General features: G+C 42.1%; 1 long non-coding RNA gene across 1 annotated transcript; it reads right to left on the bottom strand.

Annotated features, from left to right (window-relative positions):
• Window positions 1-508: 508 nt before the first annotated feature.
• LOC133225100 (uncharacterized) lies at window positions 509-9,487 on the bottom strand. The gene is made up of 3 exons (XR_009729024.1): window positions 9,181-9,487; window positions 5,617-6,400; window positions 509-3,329 (listed from the first exon to the last, which is right to left on the bottom strand). It is a non-coding gene; the product is annotated as an uncharacterized LOC133225100 (long non-coding RNA).
• Between the last annotated feature and the right edge of the window lie 7,373 nt (window positions 9,488-16,860).

The raw sequence follows: 16,860 nt of genomic DNA, 5'->3' as shown, positions 1-16,860 counted from the left end.
AAGAACGTGCAAGTGATCAGTGGAGGGGGGCTTCCTCCTCAGAATGAGCGCTTAGGATGTGCAGGTATAAAGCAAACAGATAAAAGTGAGCGGACAAGCAGGCGTGCTACAGTTGGAAATGAGAGGAAATATGCACATTATGAGGCATCAAAGTTCCACTAAAGCATCTGCCTCCTGCACAATCCAGCAGCATGTATTCTGCAGAACAGAAAGGCAGCATTCAGCACAAGCGAGGCTGAAATGCCCACATCTCAACTATGTGTTTCAGGTTTCCAACCAAAATGTAGGTTTAAGAAGATTTTTCTCTCTTTATGCTCATTCCCCACGATCCTGGAAAATTCCTGAATTTTCAAGGGACCTATTGGAAAATGTCTCCTAAGGGGACTGGAAGTTCTAAACAAGTCAGCTTCACTGCTTGCAATCCAAACCCCTCCTTTCCAGTATATACTACATGGAATCTAAGCATATATTTTCTTATTGCCTCAGCATGAAAAAATGCACAAAACAATTGTTCCTGATTTCAACATTAAAGCTTTATTCATTCCAGGACTTGGCAATAACGTATAAACCTCAAGTCAATAGTCATAAGCGAAGGGCACGTTTTTCTCACAGTGCATTTAATTTAAGTTCTCAAAGGTTTTAATTTTAAAAGGCTTTTTTAAAAAAAAAAAAAAAAAAGAAAAGTTATATTCTGGTGTTTCTTTCACAGTGTAGATGGGAAGAGTTCTTCGCATGGTCCAATGGGAATATCTGTAAGAAAGCATTAGAAACTGTATTTCCGTGCACTTTCCCAGCTCAGTTACCGAGTTAATTTGTTTCATTGGTGCTCAACCAGCTGCAAAGCATGAGCAGTGTGTAACTGCATTTGCAGTGTGAGAAGTGTCATCTGTATGGTTTTAAACGTGGTGTGTGTGTGTAGAAACAATAAAGCTCAGTGACAATCTGAGGCAAGCTGGATAGGGGAAACTAGACAAGGAGGAATTCAGCAGCTCATCAAGCCTCCCAACCAGCTCACTAAGGAGCTGTTCCCAAGGCTGAGTCACTTCTGGGAACAGAGGAAACAAGTATACATGGCACACACCAGTACCCACCCCAACTCCCTTCAGTCCCAGAGTCAAGCACACCATCAGACAATGGTTACACGATTCTTTATGGACAGTACATTCTCTTTCCTCATGGAGCTACTCAGCAGAAGGGATGGAAGCTGTCCCTGCTCCCTCTTTAGAGCCTTCAAGAAGCAGGCTCAGCATGGGGCAAGCTAGAGAACCCCACCATGGGGAGTAACACAAGCACAACGTTCCTCAACAGGAAACTACTCCAGTCAGGAGGTTTAACAACAGTCACAAACATCCACTAATTTCCAATAATAGTAGCAAATATTTGCTTTATCTTCCAGTTTCAGGGGAAGTTGGAGAAGTTTATTTTGATAAGGTCAAAATTTACAGGGGGAAAATGTAGGCTTAAATCCCCAAAATGTGGCAGGTATACCTCTGTCCCTTTTAATCATGTGGACTATAGGAGCTTGGCTGACACTAAATTAAGGTAAGCTGAAACCAGACGGTGTAGTTGCAGAGGTTTTCTATAGTGATCTTTTAAAGCAGCGCTGACACACTTGAAGAGAGGTAAAACAGTGTATGTAAGGAATGCACCATCATACTGCTACCTTTAAGTGCGAAGTTTCAAAGCACTTTGATGGCTGCATGATAACAGTCACTGGCAAACACAGTGTACAATTAAAATACATTCCTTTCTCCTTTCAATTATCCTTGGACTTTTTCACTTCCCACCAGCAGGAGTCTCACAGACATTAGGGCACAGTAAGAACTGGTAAAAGCCGTACAAACACATGGCAGGTTGTTTTTCTAACCAAAGTTAATGAAAAGTCTTCCATTGCAAGACATCATAAAGTTATTTCAGAGATGTTCCTCTATCAATAGCAAGTTGTCCCTATTTAATGGAAGCTTGGAAAGTACACTGTCAACTTGAATTTGTACCCACATAAAAAAAAACCCAGTTTATAAACCCATAAAACTAGTAGGAATGTTTACACAATTTAAAAACATTCCAGCAAGGGCTGTAGCTATTAAACAAAATCAGCATGTCCCAGAATGTTTAAAGCCCAAACACTGGAGCACCAAGTTCCCAGGAGGATAATTTGCCTTCAAACACTTCTTTATTTTTTCCTAAAAAAGATGGTCTTTATCGTCAAAAAAGTTCCAGTAAAATAAAAGGTGGGGACAAAGCAGTCTCACGAGTGAGTACTGACTGTGGCACACACAGAGGGTTACAGGTTTGCAAGGCTAGATCCTAAGCAGGAGTGGTGTTGGTTGTCAGGTCAACTGAGGACTGTGATGATTATGACTTTACAGATTTGCAGTAGCCCTTTTATGGGCACTTTAGACCTTCAGGTTATGGATCTGGTGAAGAATCATGGCTCCAGTGAGGTCAAAAGCAAAACTTCTTCAGTGCACACAAAGCAACCCTACTTCTTTTGTCTCAAAGACTGCCAGTACTCATATACAGAGGCTACTAAATTGCTTGCATAGTACAGCCAAGATACGCTCTAATAGGTGATGAATTTTTCTCCTTTTTTGGCAAAGTCTCTTTTGGGGAGTGTAGTAAATCAAAACTGGCCAGTGCCAGGTCTCAGACAGTGCATCCCATTTCCGAATGTATCTCTAGCTGCAGGCCGCCAAATCCCTCAACACGGAGCTGAAGATGAGTTGTCTCTCACACCATGTCCCTCTCTTCCTAATGAAGATAGTAGGAAGGTTTTCTTTGTAATGGTAAGTCCACTGGAGCGTGAAAGTCAACCCAGATCCTTTTTTCAGCCCTACTGCAGAATTAGCTGTTTAACAGGAAAAATGTGGTACCAATTCCATTAGTGATGAGCTAGTACAAAAAGAACAGACCTCAGCTTCCCTTCATGTTGCTATTAGATTTTAATTAGGGCCTTTAAACATTTGATTATCTTTATTGCCACCTTTAGTCAGCAGCTAAGACTCAACATGTGTGTGAAGGTCAAGAAAGAGACAAGAAATTATCTTCTTTAGAGGGGCTTTCATCTATCATAATGACAATCAGCACAGCAGAAATTTTCTTTATCATCCTTCCCATCACAGTGCAATGCAGGACTAGAAAGAATCACTCTGCATCCGTTTCTGTTACCAGCTCACATTAATGCAGTTACCAGATGCAATGATCTATTTTATGGCTCTTCACAGCTGCATTCTTTCAGGGGACAGGGCTCCAACCAGTTCAATTCAATAAATACATGTGTAGGATGAATGACTCAGGTTTTGGTGTGGAAAATTCTTTCCATTTGTCTCCTGAGAAAAAGGAAGATGAAAACACAAGAAAGACAATTAGTTTAGCGTATAAGGATATTCTTCACTGAGTTCCCTTCACTCTCCCTTTCTCTGAATCCAGGAGTCAACATGGTTATGGTGAAGAGAACATCAGATAGGAGCTCTTTTTCTTCCTGTCCCTGTACACCCCATTAAACTGCCCCTCCTTTTCCACCTCACCACATATAAGAACATCAGCACAAATGTGAAAGTGTCCTGTAGTAATTTACAATTACAAGTGCCAATGTATATTAAATAAGAGATGCCATACATTGGTCTGATTAATGCACACTTGACATAACCATTTATTTTCCTGAAGGCTTGTGTGGGGCTCATGCAGTGACACAGTATTTCCTTCTGATCCCTTCTGGGTACTTCAGAGTAGCTCCAGAGAAACCAGCATTCAGACATTTGGAGAGTGTACTTGGGATGGATGTGCAGGCCACAGGAGTGCAACTAGTTCTAAAACCATGGCAAGGATTGCAAACACCATGAATTCAACACACAAATGAAAACGTCCTCCTCCCCACGGGAATTCCAGAGCATACCTCCAAGCTGGAAGTCTGCATGGAGGACCCATCCTGGTTGTATGTGACTCTTCCCAAGAAGTAAATTACTTCCTCTTCAGAAGCATCTTCCATATCCTTAAAGAAAAGTGGGGAAGGATGCCATTTCCACCATTCCAGAGAGAAAAAACATGACAACAGATCCAATAGCTGTTGTAGCCCCAGTCACAAGTCTCAGGGCTGTGACGGGGCACACGAGCAAAAGGAACCAGCAGTCTAACTAAAGAGAACCAAAAAAGGAGCCTTTCAAAGTGACTTAGTGCAAAGGATAAAAAAAGGAGCTTGCATAGATAGCTAAGTCCTTTGGAGCACTTACGGTCTCCTCTGTCTGCAGCTCTGCTTTGGAAATGTAAGCCAGCATCACAGCATGTGGGCAGACAACTCTGGGCGGCTTTCTCATGACATATCCCTGCAATCCGTCCATGGCTCAGCAGTTTCCTTGGTCATTATCCCACTGAAACAACGCACAACAGGGAACACTGAACCATGCCCCAGATAACAAGACCCAGACGGTATGCAAACTGCTCTCTTGTGGCAGAGAAATCCCAGGATCCAAGGCCACCAACAGAATGGGGGAAAGACAGACTGATTGTTTGGCAAGCAGAACTTGTCTGGGTTTTAATATGGAGAACACAAATCAGATTAAACATGTTCCTGTGCTGTTTACGAGAGTTATAGAGCAGTGTTAGAAATGCTGCTCAGTGTCCATGTAAGAACCTTCATCATGGATACATTTGACATCAGACTAGCAGCATGGGGACTTTTAATGCAGAATTTTGCTCCTTAGTGGAGACACAGACAAATAGGGCGAGTCCTTAGTTCTTTAACACTCCATACAGATTGTCTCAGATCTCTCCCACATCTGGTGAGCATAACAACCTCTGCCTTTCTGACTTGGGATCTCCAGGTGGAAGTACAGCCACACACAGCCCAAAGCCTTGCAGGCACAAATGGGGTAGCTGTTACAATTCCACACCTGAGCTCAGCTTGAGTATTCACTCAACTTTGTTCCATCTGCCTTTGCAGGGAAGATGCATGCATTTGTCATAACTCATGTACCAAACCTATAAATCTTGTGCAATGTGAAGGAAATCAAACAGGACTGTGCAAGAGCTAATATTAGCTGTCTCTCAACTATCCAATACTTTAATAATAATCCATTTAAAAGGCAGTGTTTTCATTTAAACATGCAACATAAATAAAATATCAGGTAATGTTACTAAATGACAAAAACGTGATTTCTGTAACTTCAAAAATCCCAAGCACTTCAAAGCCATAAAATACATTCCTAAAGTCCTCAGTTCTCACAAACCCTGCACATTTTTAAAAGCTATAAAAAGCACATATTTCATCACAACAACAACGGTATTTGCACACAATTCTATCAAAACTCAACGCTACATACTTCCTTTGCTGTGAAACGCAAGTAAACTCTTCCTCAAGAAGCAGCAAGCATTAGCACTTTCTGAAAAATCACTGCTCAGAAGATAGCACACCTCTAAAATCAACTTGTTAAACCCACTGGTCAGAACTGAAGTTGTAAGTCAGTGGTAACAGTCTGATGTCTGAAGGATATGTTTAAGCTTCATGGAGTTAGAAGTCCTGCACTTGATCTCCCATGTTTGTTTTCTGTAAATGACATAATGGGGACCACACTGGCACTTCAGCAGCTATAATTGTTTGGTTTGGCATTATTAACCTACCCCTACTTCGTTCCAATTCAAAGCTGTCCTGGAATTTGTTTCAGCTTTCCTTTTTGACCCACAAAAGAGCAAGATATTTCCTCTACACACCTAGCTGCCAAGATCCAAATCGGTAATTTCTGTGTTTCCCTGGTAACAGCTGGTGATGTCATGAATTTACTAAGTGGTAGAGGGAGACGTTCTGCTCTGTGCAGCCGTGCAAGCCTGCAAGAGAACAGCTCGCTGGCTCTCTGCCTGGCTGCCAACACCATTCACCTTCTCTGCTTGCCCAGATCTGGATCTGGATCAGTTCTGAGAGTTCCTCAGAAAGCTGGAATCCTTCTTGGCAATGGGAGCTGGAGGTGTACAAGTTATTTCTACTGTCTCAATCTTGAATGGTTTGTGAGCTCAGTATGCTGAGAATTGTTCCCTAAGCAAGGTTTGTACCTGAAGTGGCACTCTGAGATTTCTGTTTGTCACCGATGTAGCTGTCAACCTGCCCAGAACTGGCAGCAATCTCTGCTTTCACACACATCACTGCTGCTAGCAGGGACTGGGGAGCTCCTCTGAAAGTCCATACCCATAGCAGAGGTTGGCCACTGGCTCCTGATCAGCCTGGGTTACTTTGGCCTGTGCTGTGTTATATGGTAATACACTGGGAAATGGGTGAACAAAGAAGGCAGGTGTAATGCCCTGATTTCTTACCTGTAGAATAATACCCAGAAAACATGCATATTCCTGGAAGAATCCAGACACACCAATGTACTACATCACTGGAAGTTTCACTCTGTTTCACATCAGTGACCTGCAAACATTGTAGCATATGCATGAAAGAATAAAAGCTTTCCCATCATTAAATACTAGAAGATAAAAGGAACAATCATGGAATTAGATTCATAAAAACATCTATTGTTTGTGTGCTGCAGTCACATATCAGGTAGTGGAACTGGTGTTCCAGTCCAGAGATAGCATCTCACAACTACACTGAAAAGAAATAGGTCTGTGTATTATTATTCCAGTTTAAGCAAAAGGCTATTATTCTAATTCAGGACATTTCCCTTTGAAGAAGAGGGCAAGGGAAGAGAAAGATTTAGGTATGTTACAGAACTATCAGCATGATTTGAATCTGATTTATCTAATGATTTCAAAGCAAGATCCTTCTTGACACAGCCGAATCACAAGAGTTGCAGGAAAAAGAAAAAGATACAGATAAGCAGCAAGATGAGAGTTTTCCCTCTCCATTTCATTGTTCAGATCCAGTTTTGACAACTGACAGCAGAATAATTTCTTGCAAACTCTTCTCATAGGAAACATCTCAGGAAAGATCAAAGAACAACACCTGGGAATTACTGTTCTTGTCTACATTGCCTATTCCTTTAAGTTGGTCTAAGGATTTTTGGAAATGCTCTTCATCTGACAGCTGGTGCCTCTTCTTTACCTCTTCCTTCTTCCCCTCAACTGACCAAATAATAAGTTGCTTGGAATTCCATCAGCACCAAATATTAATAAAGTAAAATTACTTTGAGAGACAGGACCCCAGTAATTTCCCTTTCTTTTTAATATGGCTTTAGCCTAGAGCTAAGGTCTTGCAAGAACCAAAAGAAAAACAAAACAAAACAAAAACCCCACAAAACCCAAAGTCCCTAGACAAATAAGAGGAATCCAGAGCACAGCGATAAACTCTACAGCACTCCCTACAACAGATGCCTAGGAAGAATATCACTGCTAGAAAAGCAATCATCTTCACTACTGGTGCACGGTGAGGAAAAGAAAGCCCTAGGCTGAAACTGGTATTAAGCTTATCTTATTAATTTCTCTTATTAAATCATAAAACCTTTGAAATCATTAAGAGGCCAAACTGGGCAGCTGAGACCAATTATTCACGAGAACATACTATGGGAGAGGGGGCCTCTTCTGAATATTAGAAAGAAACACAGGGAACTGCCCAGCTTTGGTCTCCTGGGAGTATGGAAGTATTGTTGGTATTTTAGCATTTTCAGCAGCAATGGCTAATGGCCATCTCTAAACAGAAAGCAATTAAGGTTTTAAAGGCCTACCAAGACATTTTGTTAGCTTCTATAATAAACAGCAGAGTACCTGGACCTCAGGCCCAAGAGTCAAATAAATATATAATGATTTCATTTACTATAAGAGAGAGTGAATTATATCTCCTAATAGAGCATTAAGAGCAATAAAGCATGAAGTGCATCCCATGTTATGCTTAGAACTAAATAATGGCATATTTTAACATCAAGTGTCCTTGCAAGAGGTTAATGAAGTCAGGGTGTGTTTATCAAAATAGTTGCCAAGTTAATCTTTAACAGTGTGATATTGGTGGCATTGAATGCAAGAATAAGGAGTCACATAACATCAAATAACTAAGGCATATTAGTTGTAGCATAAGATGTGTAAGCAATGCATAGAATCTACAAGCACGTATGTGTATTTTATGATTTAAAGATGATACTGGACTGCCTAACGGTTTACGGGGAAGACAAGCTATTTTTGTAAGATCTCTGTAACCAGTTTGTCCTTCTTGCATCCACCAAGCACAGGAGATTTTAGTTATAAGACAGTTGAGAGTATTACCCTTCAGGAGTTCACAGAGAATACTTGCAGGATTTCAGTATAAGCTTAAACCCTGTGGCTTTTCTTGTGCAAAAGATAAGATTTCCACTAATAATGGCAACTGATATCATGGCTTTTTAGAAGGACAAGCCTATCTAAAACCTCCCAGATATTAAACTGTGCTGTCTTTACCTTTACATAACAGGTAACAGCTTGATAGATAGGGCTGAAAAAGGGGGTCCATCTTTCTCAGCTACAACATTTGCAGAATGTGCAGAATACAGACATGTTCTCCAATGGCCACAGAGCTGTCAGTAGCATTCTTACTTTGGTGGCCACTTATTTTTTACTGTTCTGAATTAGGAATTTTAAAGCTTGATTGCTACTCAACAAAAAGAAGAACACCCTTCTGTCCCAAAGAATGGTGAGAAGTGGATGGAAGCCCACTGAAAAATACCATCTTGGAGAAGTTCTGAATTGGTCTCTTGAGATTTCTGAAGTGAGAGATGCTTCAGATATTCTCTAAACCGAGGGATAAGTGCCAGATGTACTTAAAGTTCGAGTTTCCTCATTTGTGTGTTTTTCTTCAGTAAACAGTGTCCCTGTCATTGTAATCCAGAGCTTAACTCTTTGCTCTGGTAGCATAAATTGGTTCTTCTTATGCCTTGTGCCTGTGACAACATATCCTGCTCTCCAGAAGCAGCTATTCCATACAAAGAGGTCCCATTAGCACAATCAAATGCTGGGATATGAATGGAAATCATTTCCTGAAGAGGCAGAGGTTGAAGTTTCACCGTTCTGATAGGAAGCACCATATCATCGTAAGATGTTTACTCAAAAGAGACTTTGTGGTCACTCTTTTACGGGCCTGTCTCCATTTTCCCTTTCTCCCGTCTTTCATCTCTGTCACACATCATGGTTCTTGACACTGAGACTATTCTGTCAGACATACAATTACCCCCTTTTCTGTGGACAAACATGTGCATTCAACAGCTTAAAGAGCTTCAAAGCCCTTACCTTGCAAGGAACCCCAGATCCTGCTGCTATGCAGATCAACAGCCAAGCTCACACAGGCAGGCAGAATGAGGCTCTCACCCTTCATTGGTGTATAAAGAAAAGACTTTTGCTGTAAATCTCATTCATACTCTCATTTGAAATGGCTTTAGCCAGGGGCTATTCTAGAGTACACTGTAATGTTTTGACCTCAAAAAAAGACTTCCTACTACAATGCCAACCCACTCATGAGTTTACACAGCAACTGAGCAAGCTCTAGATCATGGTGTAGCTACAAAAAAAGGCTGACTAAAGATTGCATAGTTCCTAGCACAAAGTTCCAGCAGTGGTACCCACACCCAGCAGAACAGCTTTCAGAGCATTTGACAGCTGAATCTCCGAGTCAGGATACTTCTCATTTCTGTCCAATATTGCATAAACTCTGCTGAGATCAACACTGTAAATCCCCCCGAAGGAAACTGAGCCCATAATATTAAAAACCCCATCAGATTTGTTATATACCTTTCAGTGAAAGCCACACAATTGCAGGTACCTATGCTTCAAAGCAGTAGATACACGCTGAAGATGTGTAGGAAGTCTAGGATCTTTGGCTCCAGTGATCAGATTCAGTTGCTCTCAGTGCCATGTTACAGAAGCTAACTTTGAAGACCATCTGATGCTTATAATGAAGACATTAATGAGGGAAATCTTTAAACAACCAAAAATCAAAGTACAGTTAAACCTCACTAATTCCCCTCTGTGTCTGGGAAACTCAAATTTGTTAACTATCAAATAAATGAGTTGCAAGGGGAGCTTGTACTTTACCATGCACCAATAAATGTTTTTTATAAGGTCATATTAAGCCTTCCTGAATCATCAAGCATTCACAACCACAAGAACATTAATAACACATGACTCTGTGTTTATATGCGTATATAAATCTATATGCATGGGTGTAGTGATATACACAGTAACATATATACATTACTTTAAAACTTGGTGCTCTCATCTTAGAAAATCTCCAATCTGAAACCTCAAGAGTGGAACAAGAAGAGGTTTTTGCACAGAGTAGAATATATTAGCAGTTGTCTGCTGTAGTGTTATTCAGATTCCAGAAGAGACACTTGACAAAGCCAAATAGGGAAATGTCAGTAAAGACATAAATTAAGCAGGGCACTGTTGCTGCTTGGGGGAAGAGTGGCTTTCAAAACTAACTGGCACTAACTTCCAGCCTTAGGTCTCTGTGAGGAGGAACCAACTCTCAGCTATTTCATTTTTAAGTGCTGGTATACATCTTCCCTCGGATTCTTGCCTAAGGTATGCCCTTCTCTCATGCCTGCCACTGTGCACTGGGACTGTCTCCACTCAAGCAGAACCAGGGAGAAGAAACTTGGGCCTTTAGCTTGTTTTTCATGAAGAACATTTGCAGTCAGTCGTTATCCTTCTATGATGACAAAGCAATCTCGGAATTTAACTTCATCAGCTCCTTCGCCTTTGAATCATTTGGCACAATCACCATGAGGAAGTTTAAAAAAGAACAGCATCAAAACCAACCATAATCTTGCCTCTTTTGATTAGGAAAACATCTCGTCGCTGTCAACAGCTAAGAATATCATGTAGATTTAACACTTCCTTTAAGTGGAGACCTCAAAAGGTCACATACATGCCAAAATAAGTCTCACAGACACTTCTGGTAGTGAGGGGCCGAGCAGACTGTGGGCAGAACTAGCACCAGTACTCTTGTGTGCAACAAAACATCTCTCAGGAGCCCACAGAAATATTACACCTCAAGGATATGATTGTGCTGAATGAGATACAGCCAAGATCTGTGATAAAGCTCTAATACTGGACAAATGAAATAAATTGATAATATATTCATTGTTGACTCTTGCTTTATTCTTAGGTTGCTGGTACTACTGTAGAAGAGTTTATTTAAAATAAGAAATAAAATGTCTGAGCAACAATGTAATCCTGTAATGAAAAAATAAACCCAAAACAGAGAGCAGGAGATTGAAAAATTGCAGAGTGATAGCTTTGATCAGATTGCCAGCAATCTGACATTAATATATTCTTAACTGTAATATAAAAAACCCTCATCACACACACACCAAAACATCTTACTAGAAACATGTCTAATTATGACAGCATCCCATGCCTGAGGCAAATTTCATCCTCACCTTTCACATACAATGAGGTTGAGGAGGAAAAAAAGTAAAAGGAAGAAAAAGAGAAGGAAAGCAGCAGATACATTTAGTGTTCCCTTTACCAACATAAAGTTTAGCTTATTTATTTGTAGCTTTTGGCCTTATGCCTTTCTTGCTAAGCTGATTGAATTCTTCAGGAAATGATGTATGAGGGGAGGTTTCCAGCCAGTTCTGTTGAGGAACTGAAGATTCCCAGGAGGGTGATGATAAGCTGAAATGATGGCTATGATAGGAGACATTGCAGATACAGATAGGAAGAACAAACCAGCTTCAGCTAAACACATCCAAAACGCACAAGCCTGAAAGTGCATTTAGAAACCATCAGCCTGGAAAGATGCCTGCTTCAGCAGAAATGACTCGTCACGGGCAAGCAGCCACTTTAGGACTTCTTAATCAGTATTTCCCAACTGCTGCACTGTAGGCATTTCCCCTGGCAGCATGATACACTTGGCTGCCCACATGCCTGATCATAATGGTTGTCTCTTGGCCATATTACTTTTATAAGGCAGCAGCCTTCGAGCCGCATGATGTATGTAGCCCACAGGCATGTACTTTTAACGTATGCTGCATATTGTCCTTTACACTGCTCCTATTAAGCCAATACAAAATGAAGAGGTTGGGACTGGTTCTGTCCTCTAAGCAGTCAGTATATCCAAGAGCAAGAACAGAAAAGCTCCCAGTGTTGCAAGCCTGGCTTGAAGGATTAGGAACAGTAAGGCTTAAACATTGCCAGGTGTCTAACCAGGCCCTCATACTGGGCATTGTTGCCTTGACTTTTCCTCGTAAATTACCTTTCTTTTAACATACTTTCTCTTCTTAAATAAAGAAGTGTCCCAGAGTACTCTTGCAAAACTCATTCTGAATAAATACTCAATGACACTTTCAATTAGATCACATCAATGTCGAGCCCATGAGACTTACCAGAACGCAAAGTACAGATGTAAGATTTACACAAGCTATTCCTGATTTATATCCATTTAAGTGGCAATTTAATCAGAACAGCATTTTTACTGCAAACCAGGATCAAAGACTTGAATGTTCTACCTGGCTGGCTAAAGAAATTTTATAATTTCCTTGGTCATTCATGGTCAATTTTGAATTCATGGTTCAGCAATGAGACTTGTGTTCTGCTGGGTACCAGAAATAAGCATTTGGTTGTGCAAAATTTCCTTGTTACTTCTTCAGTGGATTGCACAGAAAGCTCCTAATCCTACCATCCAGTATTTACTGCATTCTTAGCTTCAGGTTAAGCAACTATAAAGATCTCTAGTTCATAGAACTGAGAAGTAGAAGGAGTTAGTCAACCCTACCTTTTCTCACTGGTATGTACATCACACATACATGTACCCACACAACAGAATCTGCTGCATTCAAAACATAGATGACCCAGTGAGTCATAACCATGTTCTAAGAGGTTTAAAATAGAACTGTCACTTCCTGAAACAGCAGGTCATGAAGCATTAATTCGTGTTGAGCTCTAAGCGGGACCTGAGCAACCTGACTTTCATGCAAGCCTGTGTGTTCCAAAACACTCTGGGCTCATGGAGCTGTTGGTTCTCCACTCATATCTATGCATAATCGGCACACGGAACAAAGCAATATGTAGAAGGGAAAATCAGGGATGGCAGTCTGCTCTAAAAAAGCTTTAGCAGAAAATAAGATTTGCTCTCCTATCTATCCAACTGTCTTCCCAAAAGGTGTCCACTGTGATTTTCCATTGCATGATAAGGGGCTGTTTCGTTCCAGACAGAACAGTGTGCACAGGCCCAGCATTACTTATGAGAGTCAGTCTAGCAAAAATGGAGGAGAAAAAGAGACTTTCAATCACTGTCTTGGGTTTTTTTTAGCAACTTCAGAAGTGCTGGGAACAAAAGATCCAGCCTGGCTGTACAACTGTAAAACTGGAAAGCAGTTTATGACTGCTCTCATCAGGAGCTCAGAATCTCCTCTTGAAGGGCTAACATCTTCTAAGTGCTGGTGACAAGCAGCTCTTTTTCTTTTTCCAAAGTCTCTTGGCACTCTTTGCTTCCTATTTGAACCTGGGATGAATGCCAGGCTGTTCCTGAAGTTTTCAGACCTGCAGACCATTAGTCAAACCTCTAAACCAGAGTACGGCCGCAGCGCAGAGAAGCAGTGTAAATTTAGCCCATGCTGAGTCCCACGGCTGGATTGCTCTGTGATATCCAGCACACTTCATTTAAAACTAGCTCAGGAACCTCTATACTCCACTGCAATACAGGCACACCCACCAGGCTTTGTACCTAATGCACAATGCCTCTTTAAAACGGAGTCTTGTGCTTTTGACAAAAAGGTCATAAAACAGGAGTCACAGCGGTCCTTTATGTTCCCTTCAGCCTGAGACTTTAGTGTATTAATCTTTCATAGTAGCTGAAATGGGTATTACAGTGGTGCTGTTTGGAAGACTGGATACCACATGCATATCAGAGCATTCTCAAGGCCAGGAAGAGCAGGGGCTTCCCAGGGATAGAGGAATAGGGCTGCACAGCTAGGGCCTCTCCTAACACCCCAACCAGGGGCCAGGGGAGCCTGGGGGCATTCCCAGACATCAGCAACTCCCTGGGGATGGGAGTGGACAAGGCCAGTACAGGACATAACCCCACGGGTGGGGGTCAGGTTCAAGCCTGGTGCAGGGAACCAGGATCAGACACAGCCCTGGGATGGCCAGGCAGGACACTGGGGATGGAAATGGGCTGAGGCCGGGCCAGGATGTCAGCATGCAGGTCAGCACAGGCTTGGTAGAGCCATGGCCAGGCAGAGCATGGCTGTGGCAGATCAGCCTCCTATGGTACCGCTGGGGCAGGGACTGAAGTGGGGTCATGTGCCATAGGCAGGGGTGAGGAGAGGCTGGGCAGGGACAGCTGAGGGCCTGTATTAGTGCCCATGGTCCTGACAGCATTGAAGTGACACCATGTGCTGTTGGGGCTGTCACAGAGGAAGGACCATGCAGCTGCCGGACACTAGACTGTATCCATATTGGAAAGTTTTAAAACACAATGAAGAAAGAATACACATAACTCTCCAGCAGGAAATGAAGAGACATTTTGCTTTGGCGTTTTTTTGCACTTGGAAGGCAGAGGGCATACTCGGCCTAGACCTAAATATAGCCTCCTGTCTGCTTAGGGACTACTTATTGTCTCCTGACACCAGTGCACGCAACATTTATTTAGTATTCAGCAGATGCAGCACTCATACAAACCCATACAATCTGTTCCAGAGAAACCAGCAGTGATTTTAAGAAGCTATCAGTGTGCTGGGGGTGGAGGACCAGCCAGCAGCACCATGACAGTCATCCGTTTTCTAGCAAGGAACTGGAGTTATCCCCCAAACACCTGAAACTGGTACTGGGAGTTGGGAAATAAGATAGTCAGAACCAATTGAGGCAATTCCACTGGGAATGACTGATCAAGGTTTTCCACCTGACTGATCTTTCCAATAAAAAGTCACAGGCTGCTTCCCTCCAAAATCACTTTTATCCGTCAGCACAGTTCAGACCCGTGTCTCTCTGCCCAACAGCCTCTAATGCACTTGCAGTTTCATTTCTGTCTATAGGAAAATGGCCTTTTTCGGATCCCTGCTTGTGTAATAACACATGGTAAAATTAGCAGCAATGGAATTTTCTATACAAAAGCGTTATTTTCCATACAGAGACTCTGTATGGAAAGTATACAGAGACATATGTATGGAATGTATACAGAGACAACAGAGACTCTGTTGTCAGTGATTAAATTAGCAGCCTTAATCTCAGCTCACATATTCATCAAACAAGTTTCATTCTATATTAAATAGCTCAGTGCATATACCCTGGCTTAATTTAATAACTATTCATATGATGGAAATCTGACAGAACTTTAACTATCAGAACTGAACTATTTCACACAGAAGACTTTGTCCATTTGCTGGCAAAACTTGTTACTGACTGCAGTGAGTCAATTTAAATACAACACTGCCTGTGGCACACAAGCATTACTTAACTCAGTATTTACTAATATCCCTTCTTTCTTTGCAATATCAAGTTTTCCTATAAGAAAACACACTGTTAAAGATGAGCTGCACACCTGAGTCCCAGGGGTGGGAAGCGTGCCACAGATGATGGGGTCCCTATGGGTTTATGAGTGCCCCAGCAGGTAGAGTCCCTGGCAGCTCCAAATCCCTCAGTCCTGGCACTCTTCATGGGTCAGCAGTACCCCAGTTTCCAGGCCCCTCAGCCTTCCCAGTCATCAGGGTCCTTGCCTCCAGGACATCGTAGTGATGCCAGAGGTACTGACCCAGTTGTGGCTGCACTCGCTGTTGCAGGGTGAGCCCTGCCTCAGCATCACCTTTGCATGGCCAAGATGAGCACAGGGACATGGTGAGGTTGGAAGGACACTGGGGAGATGGAAAGGGATAGGGACACATGGTGTCTATAGGATCCCTCGGTGCTTTGGTCCTTTCCAAAGCACCACAACCCTAAAAGAAGTACTGTTCCAGGAGAGGTTGATGAGTGAATGCCCAGAGGTTTCAAGGGACTGCCAAATATCCAAGGTAACGTAAGAAGAGAAGACAGATCAGCATGCTGAGAGCACAGTTGTAGGAGAGTGCACTAGGGCCAGCTTGTGTCTCTAACAGAAAGTTGTCTTTTGTAATGCCTGGTGCCAAAGGAGGCACTATTCCAAATTAAAATAGAGAAATCTGATGGAGCGATCTGAAACCCGTGCTCACATCCAACACCCTCCAAATCAAGGAGCCCTCATTGGCACTGGGGCATCTCAGGTGAAATGGTATCCACTCACTTGAAAAATAGATCTCACCAAGACACTGAGGACAGGCTTTCCAGGCCAACTGCCACAGCTTTGAAGGCTGTGTTAGGAAGCTGGAGCCAGACCAGTTGCCATGGGATGTTCCTGCCAGGTCTCACTATTCATCCACAGGAGTCCAGAAAAGGAAAAGGTACAACTGTTGGGACACGAAGCTGTTTCTCTAGTAGCAAGAGCGTGGGCAACTCAGAATTACACAATGTGTTTATCAAGAGAGCATCTGAAAGTCCCAACACAGTAAATCCCACTGTCATTGAAGACTGGGAGACCATCACTGATCTTATCAAAGCCAGAAATTCTCACAGGGTATCAAACACCACTGAAAGAAGAGGATGATTGCAAATCCTATGGACATTTTGCTCTTCACAAAAGAAAGAAATGTGAGAAGTAAATGCTTCATTTAATGCTTAGGAAGATAAAAACCCCAAAGCCTTTATCTCTTAGTTTTAAGAACATGAATATGAACCTAGTTCTCAGAAAACACCTGCATCAATGACTTCTTCTGTATAAAACTGTGCTTCCTGCAGATGTGTGTTCCAATTCAGAGCACAAAGAGAACAGGCAAGGCAGGTACCTGGACAATAAATTAGACAAAGAGATGCATTCTGTGGAGAAAACAGGAAAACTCTTCAACTCTTAGTACATCAATAAACCCGTTAAGAAAAGAATCATGGCCATTTACACAA

This window comes from Neopsephotus bourkii, unplaced genomic scaffold, assembly GCF_033783945.1.
Source record: "Neopsephotus bourkii isolate Nb327-2 ecotype Australia unplaced genomic scaffold, CSIRO-AGI_Nbou_v1 NB_196, whole genome shotgun sequence".
Taxonomy (NCBI): domain Eukaryota; kingdom Metazoa; phylum Chordata; class Aves; order Psittaciformes; family Psittacidae; genus Neopsephotus; species Neopsephotus bourkii.
The sequence above is the reverse complement of the archived record's forward strand: the minus strand, read 5'-3'. Positions and strand labels throughout refer to the sequence as shown.